The sequence below is a fragment of the Furipterus horrens genome, unplaced genomic scaffold (genome assembly GCF_987537825.1).
Source record: "Furipterus horrens unplaced genomic scaffold, mFurHor1.1.pri manual_scaffold_6, whole genome shotgun sequence".
NCBI classification, from domain to species: Eukaryota; Metazoa; Chordata; class Mammalia; order Chiroptera; family Furipteridae; genus Furipterus; species Furipterus horrens.
Window position 1 is genome coordinate 98,041,307 of NW_028327176.1, and position 15,644 is coordinate 98,056,950.

At 38.2% G+C, this 15,644-nt stretch overlaps 1 protein-coding gene across 4 annotated transcripts in view; it reads right to left on the reverse strand.

Moving 5' to 3' along the window:
* The window catches only part of SUPT3H (SPT3 homolog, SAGA and STAGA complex component), a 502,007-nt gene that overhangs the window by 45,509 nt on the left and 440,854 nt on the right, over positions 1-15,644 (reverse strand). The gene's annotated exons all lie outside the window — the stretch shown is intronic.

Sequence of the window (15,644 nt, forward strand, 5' to 3'; positions counted from 1 at the left end):
TGAAATGTCAAAGGGACTTACTTAAGAAAAAGAAGGTCAAAATTATGAACATTAAAATGACAATAAAGTCACAACTATCAACAACTGAATCTAAAAAATAAAAACAGAATCCAACTAAGCAAACTAGAATAGGAACAGAATCATAGGTATGGGGATCATTTGCAGGGTTATCAGCTGAAAGTGGGAAGAGGGAGAAATGGGGAAATGGTGCAGGGACTAAGAAGCATAATTGGTTGGTACAAAATAGGGGGAAGTTAAGAATAGTATAGGAAAGAGTGAAGCCAAAGAACTTATATGCATGACCCATGGACATGAACTAAGGGCGGTGGGTTTGCTGGAGGGAAGAGGGGTACTGGGCGGAGGGGAGCAAAGGGAAAGAAAAATGGGACTACTGTAACAATATAATCAATAATATATACTTAAAAAAATAAAGTAGTTTGGGTTTAGAAATAAAAGTGAAAGTTCTTCCCCTATAAAAATAGGTAACTGGTATCAGTTTTATAACAAATCTATGAGGACATGAGATCATGAGGCCGGTTAGTGCTATCCAATCACCTTGCAATTATTTCAATATAAGAAAATGAATGGAAAGAGAGACATTATCAGCCATAAGTCATTCAAAGCTTTTCATGCTTTCATATACCTATTTTGAAATATATAGTTGCTCCTTGAACAGCATGAGTTTGAACTACGTAGGTCCATATACATGAGGATTAAAAAAAAAAACAAACCTGTATTGCATTTGATCTGAGGTTGGGAGTTCTTCAGACATGAAGGCCAACTGTATCCACTAATCTACACCATTTTATAAAGGGGACTTGAGCATCTGTACATTTTGGTATCCACAAAGGGTCCTTGAACCAATCCCCCACAGATACCAAGAGACAACCTAAGCTTTGGGGGAGTCAAAAGTTATGCACAGATTTTTGACTGTGCAGGGTTCAATACCCTCACCCTGGCATTATTCAAGAGTCAGCTGTATCTGTCTGCCCGTGTATGTATGTACGTGCCTCTCTTTCTATCTCTAACAAATACTTAGATGATATATAAAGATAAGAAAAATTACTTCTTTAAATGACAGTGATGTAAGAGCAGTTTGATGGTCTGGATTTGGACCGAAAGGGAATGTTATTACTATCTGGTGACAGGCTTGTTTATGCAGTCTGCTATAAGACAGGAGAGGACCATTTGTCACGTTATCATATAGCTGCAGCTCAGGGTGATGGAAGTGACTATGAATAAATCAGAATGAATCATTTCAAATGTTCAATGATGTCACTTGTTTTTGGTGGGAACAAAGAGACACTACTCAATGAAAAAGAGTCAAATCCAGAAACAGGCATGGAACAGGGTGACAGCTGTCAGAGGAGAGGTGGGAGAGGGATTGGATGAATGAAGGTAAAGGGATTAGCCAAAGAACATAGATGCATAACCCACAGACACACACAACAGTGTGGTGATGGTCAGAGGGAAAGGCGGGTGTGGCTGGGTGGAGGTGGGCAAATGGGGACATCTGTAATGCAACAGTATAAAGAAAGAAAAAGAAAGTATTGCTATGTGGAAGAGAACTGTTGTCTGGGAACGTTGTGACCATCTAGATGATAAGGTGAATTGGATAAGAAAGTATCCAACATTGCTAGAAAGTTTAGAAATATTAAAAAAATAAAAGTCTAGTTGCAGGATAGATACACTCTGGTGTGCTAGCAAAAGACCTTCTTGGTGGCAGACATTATTAGAAGTTTTTTTATACTAGTACCCTAGTGATATACATGAAAAGCATTAAAAAATGAGGCAGAAGACAGACTAAAAACAATGGTGTTCCTCATACTGAGAAAGGACATCTATGAGAAACCCACAGCTAATATTAATCTTAATTGTGAAATTCTGCACACTTTCCCTATAAGATCAGAAATAAAGCAAGATGTCCACACTCACCATTCCTATAAACCATCAATGCCAGTGAAATGAGTCAAGAAAACAGAAATAAGAGGCAAAGGTGCCAAGATAAGTCAGTGGAGGAAAGAATAGTCTTGACAGTCTTTTCAGCAAATGAAGCTGCAACAATGAACATCATCCACATGCAGAAAGGAAAGAAAAAGAGCCTTGATCCTTATCTCATGCCATATACCAATATTAACTAGAAGTGAGTGATGGACCCAAACATTAGAAACTTCAGAACTTCTAGAAGAATAGGAGAAAATCTTTGTGACCTTGTGATAAAGATTTCTTAGCTAACACATTTACACACAAAGAACAGAACTGACAAATTGAATGTTTTCAAAATCACAAACTAAAGAGAAACGAAAACATGCCTATATAAAGACTTACATGTGAATGTTTATACATTGTACTTTAATGTAAACTTTATTTATAATTGCCCCAAACTGGAAGTAATGCAAAATGTATATTAACGCAGATAACGAATGAGCTATTGATAGGGCATGAATAAATTTCAAATGTATTATGGTAAAGGGAGGAGGTTAAGACTCAAAAGGGTATATATGTATAATTTCCATTTACGTGACATTCTAAAGGTAAAACTAAAAGGCCAGAAAACAGATCAGTGGTTGACAGGGTTAGAAATGGTGGAATAAGACTGATTAGCAAGGGGAATGAGACTGTTTCTGCAGCAATGGGAATGCTATATTTTAATTGTGATGGTAGTTACATGACTGTATACATTTGTCTAAATACATAAAACTATGTATTTTATTGTACATAAATGATATTTCAGTAAATCAAAACAAAAAACAATTATGTTTTTCTGGGGATGGTTGAGATTTGTACATCACAGGCAGGAAGAATATGGGGAATCGAACAGTGCTAGGAAATAAAAGTGTTTAGCAAGTTTACAAGTTGTTGATTTTCAACATGGCAGAAAGGCCTTGTTGAAGAAGAAAATTATATGGCTAGAATTATTTTGTTAAAACAAAAGTTAAAAGGGCACATTTTATATATCAATTTAATTTGGCAAACATTTATTGAATGCCTTCTAAGTACCAGGCACTGGGCTAGGCACCAAGTGGGAGGAAAACAGATAGATGAGACATGAAACGGTCTTCAGGGACCCACAATATAGTAGGTCTGAGCCATCCATTCATTTGCTACCACTGAAATGATCAGCAATCAGTAAACAGCTTTAAAACTGTGCTTCTCTTTGGAGTGCCTGAAATTGAATTTGGGAGCACTGTCCTTTGATAGTGTGTATGAAGTAGCTGGCTCTGAAAAATTGTTCTGAGACGATCTCTGGCTCTTGGTGCCTTTCATCACTTTGCTTTTCAACTTTGCTCCTTTTCTGCACTGTAATTTCAGACTTGACAATCATGAACTTCCCCCCAACTTACTGCAAAAGGCTGGTTAAGGATCTAAGCAGTTGGTTTCACTAATCTCTTTAAGAGCTAAACTTCTAACTATTCCAGCAAGCTAACCACAGAGCGAGCGACAAGCGTCTCAAGACTAGTACAGACACCAGAAAGCCTTGGGGAGGAACCTCAGAGTCCTTCAATCAACCATGTGGAACAGGCGACAAAACAAACAAAGGGAGCTTTGAGAGTGGAATAGTGGGGAAAAGGCAGCAAGGCTGAGACATATGTGCATGTGGAAGGGAAACTGAGAAGGGTCTTTGGAGAGAACACAGGAGACTTGACCTTTCTGAACATTTTTGTCTTTTCCAAATTGAAAATATTTTTTGAAGAGTAAAGAAAAACTTTCCACACCAGAAGTGAAGTTTTTAGTATTACAGTTTCTTTAACTTTCTTGGCTTTCTCTGTGTTTAAAAACAAAACTTGAAAACACACAGATGGAACTTTTTCTTGGTATCTGACACCAGGATCAGGTGGAACCCCTGGACAGAGGCCAGGACACTACCCATGACCCAGTGCACCGCAGCAAAGGGCGAATGCTCGGTTTCCCGCATTTGGACTGTGCTAACTACTGCAGACTTTTCCAAAGGCTGCTACAGTTATTTTGCTAAGCATAAATGCCACTGTCTTTTTTGCAGGAAGATTTTTTTTTTGGCATTTCTGTAAATGACCTGAGACTACAAGTCTGGTCACAATCAAAGTGTCTGCATATTAAAGGGAACCAGCCGTGATTAGTTATAACAACTCAGATTAGCCGTTATATAAATATTTACTATAGGGAACAAGAATTGTGAAAATAACACTTAATGCTCATGTTTATGTATACCTATTGCCACTCGACTCACTCTGTAGCTATCATATTACTGGTTGGAAACTCATTTTCACATGGAAACTTTAACAATTATGGAAACATTTTTGTAACTGTCTTTTCTTTAGTGCCATTTATCACCTGGTGAGATGTGAGACTAAGCTACTGTATATGACTCCTGTTGGAGGCCTATGGGTCCCACTAATTTCCTCTATCATTCATTAGACACATACATTCTTCTACTGCTGACAGTTATCTCTGTGTCCATAAATTCTATCATTATGACTAGACTTCTGGAGGTCCTTCTGTGATCTTCCTAGCACAGTGATTTTTTCTTAACACTGGCTGGCTATATACTAGAACCACCTGGGAATCTTAAAATACCTTGTGGCCTAGACGGCACCCCCAGACCAATTCATTTCTGGAAGTGTGGCCCAGGCATCAATTCCAATGTTCAGTCAGAGTGGAGAACCACTCATAACAGAAAAAACAAAAAACCAAAAACCGTTATTTGTCTTTCAGGTTCACTCCAAGTTTTAATTCCCTGCTGCCTTCATCCCTTGTGATAAGAAAAATAATACAGTTATATTCTGTGTACATATGTTGTGTGGATCTTTGCCACTGGCCCTTCCTAATCAGGGGTTTTCCTGTCAGCTCATTTGTAAGTAAACCTTTTCTATTAGAGACTGATGGATATTAAAGAAGTCCAAATTGTTTGCTCTTGAGACATCTTCCTTGATTCGTCTTTGTCATTAGTTTCAGCTGGCATTAATACCCATACATTTTATGTGCATGTTTGCACAATGGTTTATGGTTGACAATATACTTCTATAAGCATCATCTTATTTGAACTGCATCATAAATCTGGAAAGCAGGTAGGATTACTAAGCTTATTTTAGATGAGAAAACCGTGGTGCAGGTAGATTAAGTGATTTGTCTAAATTGCAGTTAAATGATAGAGGCAGAACTAGGAGCCAGGACATCTGACACCCAACCTGGCACTTTTCGCTATTTCATTCCACCCGACTTCCCTTTACAGGCGAACAGAGGTGAGTGAAAGATGACTTTCTTGTTACTTTGTGACTAATTTCAATTCAAATGTGATATTAGAGGCCAACTTATAGCTGAGGCACTGGGTACCATATATGGAATCAGTTCAATGCAATTTAATGAGGTGCCTGGAACATAGTATATGATAAACAAATATTTGTTGAATGAATAAATGTACAAGTTTCTACTTATCTGTGGCAACATATGTGACCTTTCTATAGAGATAAGCACTCCAAATGAATCCCAGTTTTTATCCTGGTTTGATCTGCCTATACTCATGATGACCTCGAGAAAGAGTCCAAAACTATAATTCAGCATTCAGGCTGAATTAAGTCTTGGAAGAAGACAGAGGCAGGCTGATGGACAATAAAACTCACAAACACAGTCCTCTAGTCTTTCTGTCTGGAAGAACAATCTCAGGAAGTAACTAAATATGTGCAGGAGAAAATATTAACTGACAACAGCTTATTGAGACCTACACATTAAATGAAAATCACTGTGCAGGAAGAATAAAGGTTAGCTATTCCAGTAGACCAACCAGATATATGACCTGAAGTACAACTATAGGGGCTGCATTCACTTATAAAGGCTAATTCATAGTGTTCGTGATGTACTTAGCTGGGGAGAAGAGAGTCATTATGTATTTGCAACAACGCTCCCAACACACCTGGCCCAGAGACCACCGCTGGCTGACATTCGGAGTAATGCATAGACACTGCTCTTCCTCTTTAGACATTCAAGTCTGAGAAGTTGCACAGTGGATATGAAGCCAAGAATTGGTCAGAGATGATGACCAAAATCTGAGAGAGAAAATGCTAGTTAACGTAAGGAGGGCAACTTCCAAGAAACAGAATCAGCAATTCTTAAAAATCACTAAACGAGAATGTATTAATAATGTTCAGATTAGATTTTAACAAAACAAAACAAAAAGCAAGGTTTAAAGAGGCCTGAGGGGTACTCTCATTACTGAAAAATAAAAACTTAGAGAAAATAAACAGAAAATTGTTTGGCTCATAGTCTCCCCACTTCTCCTTGCTTTTTTCTTGCTTCCGCTCAGACTCTTAGAAAGTCCCTGGTGGGGCTTTGAAGGGACACATACTTCTTGACATATATTAAGCAGGTCAAATCCAGATGTATGTTTTTTGAATTAAGATGGCTTATTTAAAGCAGTAAGAAGCTGCCACAGAATAGCCAAAATTATAGATATTAAGAATGGAAAAGACCTATTAGATCATCAAGTCTGTCCCTCAGGGCTGGTGCTGGAGAAGCAATTAAAAAAAAGAAAAAAAAAGATCCACTCCCTCCAACTGTTCTCTGTGGTTAGCAAGACAAAACACTCAAACAGAAATGATTCTTGGAAATTTATGACTGAAATGCTGAACTCTTCCCCCCCCCCCCCAATTATTTTGCTCTTTGTCAGAATCCGGGGAAACTGGGTTCATTGTGTTATTGTTTTTACATACTTTCTTCCTATCTATATTTATCTATCCATCCATCTAAATGTATTTGAATTTGTGTGTGTGTCTGAATCCATATATGTGCCATGAAGCCACCACTTGCGGTTTTTGGTTACTTCTTGCACAGTCACATTTATCTTCGTAATAAACTACTGATACGTCTACAGGTACAGATTCAGATTACAGTCAAGATTTGCTAGTGTAGGAATCACACCCACAGATTATGTCCTCTCTTTTTCAGGACTTCAGGGTCTAATGATGTCTGTGAGCACTGACAGATAGTGTTCAGGGACAATGAATTTAGTTCATGAGATGGAATTCTAGATCTAAGCCTCAAGGACTAGAGAACTGTTCCATGTGCAGAGACTGTAGGAAGGGAATAATTTAGCTTTCCTCATGGGAATGGCTTCAGTAATCTTAAATAATACCTTCCATGAGACTTTTAAAAAATATTTTTGAAGCATTTGCAGATAAAATTTACCTTAGTACGTGAGAATAAAGCCACATCAATATCTAAGGAATAAAAAAGAGTGTTCGAAACTGGCTGGTGTGAGTAGAATGTGGAGATAAGAGATTCTCTTTCCCAGGTAAGCAGGGACGCAGACGTGACTCCCAGCAACCAGCATGCTTGTATTTGGTACCCACCTCGGCTAGGGCTGGCAGCATAGGTGCACTTAGAAGGCAGTTATGAGGAAATGAACACAAACACAAATTGATCAACCAAAATACTCATTCTCTAAAACTTGTGCTGGCTCTGTGTGAGATTAGCAGTGAGAAAAAGTGTGATTTCTTTAACAAAGTCATCATTGAGTGGCCTTACGTTTCCTTGAAGAAACTTGTTAAAATGTTCCTCAAATAGCCTTTTAAATTTCTATACTAATGTAGACATGTTGTCGCCTTCTAGTTTCCTTAAAAGTGTGATAGAAAATTTTTTTTTAAAGATTCCATACAGTTTACTATGACCTTATAGTAAAAATACGTATAAGTCTTATGTTGTGAAACACTAGAGCACCTTCTTTAATTGACTTAGTTGATGAAATCTTGGTGTCTGGAGTTATTTCTATAAAAGGCTGGGCATCAAGCCCTTGGTCGAGAATATAAACTCCTATGGCAAACTGTTTCTCTGGGAAAACTGAAAATTGATTCACACCATTTTGACTTGTCAGGCCTTTTCCAGGAACCTAACCTACCAAAGGGATGAAGATTGACTCCTTGTTTAAAGAAGAGGGGCCCCAAAGGCATTGCCTATAAATTTGGGTGCCAAAGGAAATGGAAAATCCATCATCCTCAGACATTTGAAGACCAATTCACGGTAATGATACCAATATCTTCTATTTTCCAGCCTTGGGGAAACTCAAAAGACTTTGTTTCTAATTTTTACTGTATTCTAGCAAGGAAGGAAGAGGCTTAGAATCAACGATTTTAAAAGTAGTTAAGCCAGAATTAGGAAAATGGGCACCTGAGGGAAAGTAATTATTGGTGACACCAGACAAACTCCCCACTGTAGTTACCTTTTCCATTTGGCTTTCTTTACCTCTCAACTAATTCCACTCCTCTATTTTTCCCCTAATTATGCACGATGCTTGGCTGTGACATGCTTGGACCTTGCTCAGCTTCATTAACTACACTGAAAGCTACACTGGGAGCTGTGAACATATTAATTAACATGGCATCTACCTCAAAATGGCTTTAGAGGTCAAATTTCAGCAGGCTTCAATTTCACATTTTTACTTCACTTCTGATTGTAAGGCTATTGAAGGACTTACTCCTTTGAAAAACTGAATGGAGAAGGAACTCTCTCTTCTCTCATGCCTCTGCTTCCTCTCCCTATCCTCCTTTCAAACCCCCACCCAAGAAATGGTATTCATGAATATTAGAAGAAAATGAAAACATTAAAAATGCTGCTGCTATATTTATCCACTCTTAATTTGGAGAACAGATTATTTTCATAGAAGAACAGCTATGGTAAATTCTCTATATTTTTTACCTTTCAGTGTTTTACTAATCAAATAGACCATCAGCTCACACATAGTCTTGCTCTCTCACAAAACTAGTAGTTAATTTGCATAAGATGAATGCTACTTCTCACATACTTGTCTTTCTAAGCTAACCTTGGGCAAGGCAGAAGGAAGGTGTGTCCAGGCACACCTAATCTCACTAGGCAATAATCTGATTTCACACTTTGTCTTCAGGATGTTCTATTCCACCACCTAGTGCAAAACAATTCTAAACTAGAGGTTTTAAATTGATATCTTAACATTTCTAAATAATGTCCTAGTGGCTGTAGAAAGTATTTTACCTAATGGCTGCCCTTTTTTATTTTTTTGGGGATTAAAGAGAAATAAATTTTTGTTTTCTTTACGACAATTATAAAAGGTAACATACTGTGATTACTCTGTGCCAGGCACTGTTCTAAGCATTATACTTGTGCTAATACATCTATTGTTTGTAACAATTCTATGAGGTGGGTACTATTAGGAAGGCTATCTAACTTGCCCAAGGTCACGCATCTACTAAGTGGCGGAGTCATGTTGTGAACCTAGGCAGTTGCTCCAGAGCCATTTCTTAAGCTCTATCACACTGGTCTTAGAATCACTGATACCCTCAGGCAGTTCTAAATCATCATAGGAAAAGTGCATTCAACAAATGGGTGCATGTAATAAATATAAGTAACGTCCAATTTCGTGGTCTATTTTAAAAATGAAAAAGCCCATGATTATGAAAATATTTATTCGTTAACATAACCTCCTTTGCTTTCCAGAACCTCATTCCATCTGTCAACTAGCTTATAAATGCCATGCTTGTAAAATTCTTTAGGTTTTGAAGCAAAATATGAATCCAACTCATTTTTAACCTCTTCTCTTGATGTCAGCCTAAGACCATCAAAGTGGTTCTGTAGTCCCCAAAATTAGTTATCATCAGAAGGAGCAAGGTCAGGAGAATATGGAGGATGAAGCAATATTTCATAACCAAGCTCTTTCAAGAAAAGTTTGGTGAGTCGAGCTGTGTGAGGACGAGCATTATCGTGATGGAAGAAGACACCCTTTCTGTTGACTAAGGAGGGTTGCTTTTAGTTCAAAGCTGCTTTCAAATGAAGTTGTTCACAGTAAAGATTAGCAGTAATTGTTTGATTGTTGTCTAACAGTTCATAATGGACAATTTCTTCCATATCCCACCATATACTCAACATGATCTTCTTAGGATGAAGTCCTCCTCTTGGTTGTTGAACTCTTCTTCCTCCTTGACTGATTCACGATCGGTGGCATTTAACATTATGGTAAAGGATCCACTTCTCAGCACCTGTAACAAGCCTACCTAGAAATGGTGCCTGAAGGTGTCGTGAAAGCAATGATTCACAAGAAGCAACACGCTGTTGCAGATTCTCTGGAGACAGTTCATGTGCGACCCATCTTCCAACTACTGAAACCTTTCTAATCCCTTTCAGTTGGTGTAGCACAGTTGTATGGGCTACGTTAAATTGTTCTGCAAGTTCCCTAGAGGCAATGGTGGGGTTTTCTGTGACAACAGTTTCCAACACTTTGGAATCAAGTTTTTTTGGACGACCCTCTTTTGCCTCGTTTTTCAAACTGAAATCCCCACTTCGGAAACTGGAAAACCACCTCCTGCAACTTCTTTCAGTCACTGCATCGTCCCCATAAGCACTCTGAATAGGCTTTGCTGCTGTACTTGCACTGGCACCTTTATGAAACTCAGAGTAAAACATTTCTAATGTGGTCTTTAGATGGGACGAACATGGGTGCAAATACTGTGGAGGATTATGAACAATACTTTGATAATCTGAGAAATAAGGTATACATTAGTCACTGTGACATCAAAAAATTATAAGAAGAGGCACAAATTTAATAAACACTATCTAAAATTTCCTTTTAAGAAAGACAGACATTACTTTTGCACCAACCTGATATATGCTGCGTGCTTTCTCTATACCCAGCCTTGGGCTGTGCACTGGAGATAGAATGAACAAGACACAGACATGACTGGTGTGGCATGCAGTCATTTAAACAAATGACTAGTTAGTTAAACTATGCTCAGGGCTTGGAAATGCAGAGGGCAAATTATAAAAGTAAAAACAGGGGTGACCCTGAAAGAGGGGAATAAAAATGAATTCAGGAATGGTGATAACAGGCAAAAAACTGTCTGAAATCAACTTTCCCAAACAAAGCAAAATACATTGCAGCATCATCTCTCTGTGACCTCTTGTAGTAACTGCCTACCTGGTCTCCCTGCTCCTTAATCTGCATATAGGACTCTCTCTTCATAGCAGCTAGAGGGATCCTTTACCAGCTACTTTGAAAAGCAGCAATCAATCAGGAAAATCTAATACCGAAAGGTAGATACCGTGAGTCATCCTGGTCCTCTACTGAACTCAGTTCTGGAGTGGGGAGCTCAGTGGGGTCAATGTCACTAAATAGCTTCCCTTGGTGGAGGTTTCTCTCTCTGTCCCCATTGGCTAACTGCCCCTGCCAGGCCTCTTCTTTGCTTAAGCCTCTTGGAGACCCAGCTTCCATCAGCTTTTGCCAACCTCTTCCTGCACTGTGTCCCGTTTGCTGTTTATCACCAAAAACACACTCAAGTGAAATGCAAGCATTTTAAGATATCTTGAATGTGATTTAAAAATATTATTCATATAAAAATGAACAAAACCTTATTTACCATTTAGATAATTCTTTTTTCTTTTAAAGATTTTCTAACAGGACCTGGAAACATAATAGCTGTCTTCAAATACCTGAAGGTCTATCTTATGAAACAGGATTAGCTCCACCCCTTAAGTTCCAAGAAAAACCCCAGAGATAAAACACGGTATTTCCTTATCTAAAAGATAAAAATGAAAAGGAGGAAGCACAAAATGTATTCTTGATGAGGTGCATGTTAAAATGAAAACAACCACCGAGGTCATTTTTTTCCATTCAGTTCTGCAACTTGAAGTTCTTGGGTTATCAAAGAACAGTCAGATCTGAATTAGGAACTTAATGGTACATTTTCTGATTTTAAAGTTTAGGCTTTCCCCATCACAAGGATTTATATGTAAACATGCCACACTTTCTAAAGAGGATTGTGTAACACGGTGTGCTTAACTTTGCTCTGTTCCGCCTGGGTCTCTCTGCCATGGAGGAGGGAGGTGCTGATGGGCTGGAGCCCCAGTTTCGGGCTGGCCAGCTTTGACTGGCAGATGCTTCTACTGAGGCAGCAGTTTTTCATCTCCCAGGCTTTACGGCCCACACTGTAACAGATAAGGGGCAGCAGACATCCTGTCTCTAGTGTACTCAGAAACAAATGCAAACTAATGCAAAACAGAATCAGAAGGCACAGTTTTTCTTATTTTGTTCTCCTAATGAAACTGTAACCTTTATTTGTAGAATGGTTTCTTCATATCTTTCCACTCTTCCTACTGTGCGGCCACAGGTACTGACCTGAAATGTGCCGCATTTGACCCTTGGTCAGTGTCAGTTTCTCCAATGTTACAGGGAAATAAAAATTAATATACAGCAAAGACTACTCTGACAGAGATGAGAGGGGCATGTGTGTATAATGCAGACAAATATCAGATACATTCCTGCACTATACATACCCATTATATGTGTGTTCACATTTTTTCCCCGCTTTTGGTTCAAGGTCAACCTTTAGGTTTTCCCTCCACTTCCTCTGATCTGGAACTTTTTTTGACTGTCTAGAAGGCAGCCAGGCATTTACACTACCATTACTTTTATTTAATAACAAGCTTCATAACTGCCTGCCCCTACGCCTATGCAGGATGATTGTCTTTTAATAGTTTCAGTGGAAGTTGTGCAAGAAAATAATATTCTATGATTTCAAGTCTCCCTGGAATATGGTCATTCCCAGAGGTGAGTGAGCCTTTGCTGAATCTGCTACTTTATGAGTGAAACAGGAAGGTCAGTCCTCTTTTATTGTACCTTTTTCATTTTGAAAAGCTGCCCAAATAGTTCCAAGTAGAGCTGAAGCAAAGTTATTAATGTCAAGAAGCCAAGATCTTTCTCCATGGTTTGCTGAATGAGGAAGGGAGAAAACTGTTTGTACTCAGCTGTCCTCTGCTTCTTCTACTTGAGCCAAAGAAGCAGGAAGGAGAAGGAATGAATAAGTGAAAAGAGATGGTATTTATCTTTTAACAATATCACAATGTTCTGCTTGCACTCAGCGCTGGCAGTCCAATGTGGTCACTGCATCTTCAAGATGGTCCCTTCTCTGAGATGACACACTAATTATAGTGCTTCTGCCAGAGGGAACTCACACATGCAAAACATTATGTAAAATATAATTTCTTTTTCTTTAAGAACCCTCAAGATCATTAGACATGGTTTCTTCAATGGTAGAAAGTCAGGCCAAAAGTGGAAACAAACAGCTTCAAGTATTTGCAACGCAGTTCCTGCATCCATTTATGAAAATATAGTAACAGTGCCCAAAACTGTGGTCTGACATTTCATGCTGCGCTGTTTTTCGACTTTTCCAATTCTCTAACATGTGTCCTCTTATCCTATATCACTTCGGTTTCACTGTATTTCCCATATTCACACAGCAATAGCCACAGCTATTACCAAATAGTTGGGCTTTGAGGGAGCTAATGAATAACAGGAAGGAGCCCAGAAGCCTGTTGTAAATTAAACAAACTCCTTATAAATTAAACATGGTAACATATGAACACAAATGTAGGGCATGACAACATGACATAACTTTTAAAAACAGCAATTAAATGTGTAGCACTGCTTTCTGTAATGATGTGCTATGCTAATTTAAGGCTAAGGTGATGATTCCATTGATTTAGCAGTTTAACATGGAGCTCATAAATGAGAATAAAATCTGTAATAAAGAAATCATGGGGGCTTGAGCATTTATGAGTAGAGAATTATGTATGTTATTAGATGGGAGAAAGATATACATTTCAATTCAATCAATTTTCTAGATCATAAACTAACCCAAACATTTAGGCTGAAGAGTAAATAGTCTTTTTAAAGTCAAAGAAATACATCCCTTTATTAAATATTCCGATTCACTTTGTCTACGTTTTGCTTCTTTCATAACGTTTACCATTTTAATCTTAGTTTTTGCAGATAATCTGAAAATACAATAGAAATGTAAGGCATCACTTCTAATGCTTTCATCAAAGATAAAGTCCCATAATGAACATGTAAGTTCTACATTAATAAGATAAAAGTAGAAGAAAACATATCCTCTGAATGCATTTGGGCTGGATGAAGAAAAGGTATGTTCTGTCTGGGAGCAGCTTCGCTGGAAGGGATCTGACTGCTGCAATCTTTTGTACTCACTGATTTGCTCTGCTTTAGAGAAAAAAAGTTCAGCTCAATAGGCTGATTTTTAATGTCCACATTTAGCTAAATGTTAACTGGCTTTATTTTTTAAAAACTGTACCCTTTTCATATAAATAGGTAACCCAACTTCTACCATCATATTACTATTGCTATTATGTGGTACTATGAACAGATTTGTTTAAAAATACTTTTTTATTTTAGAGAACAGATTGTTTTAGTTCATTTTTCCTAGTTAGGGACTTTGATGTACAAAAATACCTATATAAAACAGTCATTTTCATATAGACAAAAATACTATGGCTGGAACCCCTTGGTAAGCAACTCTCAAGCTATTCAAAGTGGCAATGGCAATAAGTTCATTATATTGGTAGAATAATCACACACATTTCCGCTTTCGTGGCAACAGGTGAATTGCTGACGTCCTGTGTAACAAGTGCACAGCAGGAGGAAAGCAGCGACTTCACTTTTTGTGCCCTGCTCTTGTCATATTTAACTACTTGCCCATCTCAGGTCACAGCACGCTCCCTTCCTCAGGCCTCTATACTTAATACTCAGGCTGATGAGACTGATCTTCCTGGTTCATTTGCTTAACTAACTGCCACCAGTCCTTTAGGTATCAGCTTATATGAGACTTTCTGCAAGAAGCTTTCCTGATTGTTACGACAAAGTCAGGCTTTACCTATGTGTGTCCACAGCACCTGTTGACCTTACGGTATTACAGTAGCACTTACCACATTTATAGTTGCCATATACTTGCTTGTATGCTCCTTAGGGCAGGAAATATAGGCTGTTCAGATATTTGGTCTCAGAGCCCGACACTTGGCCTATCATGTAGTCAGATACCAATAAATATTTGTTCAACAAACAAGTAAGATGCTGACAATGATAACAATGCCAACTATGGCTAAATTTATTGAGTGCTTATTATGTGCCATGCTATTCTAAGCCCTTTACATTTAATCTTCACAATAATCCTACAAGGCAGGTGCCATTACCATCCTATTTTTTAGGTGAAGAAACTGAGGCACAGAGAACTCTTGTATCTTTTTGAGATGCTTTGTTTTAGGAATGGCTTGTTGACTTAGGTGAATTTAGTTTATACTGGGAGCAAAGGTGAATTGAAAGGTAATTGCTAATGGATAACAGATTAACATAATTATTAGGTTGAACCATATGAAACTGTTGGCATTTAACTGGTTTGGACTTACAAATATGGCAATTTCATGTGGTTCAACCTCAAATACTGAGTTCAGATAGAGCTTAGTCTTCATCCATGTGCCCACCCCTCTCATCCACAGCTGGGAAAGCACCGCACTCCTGCATATTGTTACGCCACAGAGAGACAGGCATGGGACGGGGACCAGAGGAACATCTGTGTACAGATCTTTTTAACTGTGTCAACGAAGCCTTGTCTCTATGGTTTCCTGAGACTTACTGATCTCTTTGCCATATACAACTTTTTGTGAACAGTCACACTGTTTGTAATATATTCTGCCTATGTAGAGCAAGTTAAGGCTCCCAAAGAGGTAAAATTAATAGTAACACATTTTTCCATAGTTTAAACTCATATATGGTGACATAAAACCAAAGGTAAAAGAAAAAAAATCAGAGTTGAAAATGATTTAAATTTGCCAGTTCCCAGCACTTCTGGACTACTGCCAGG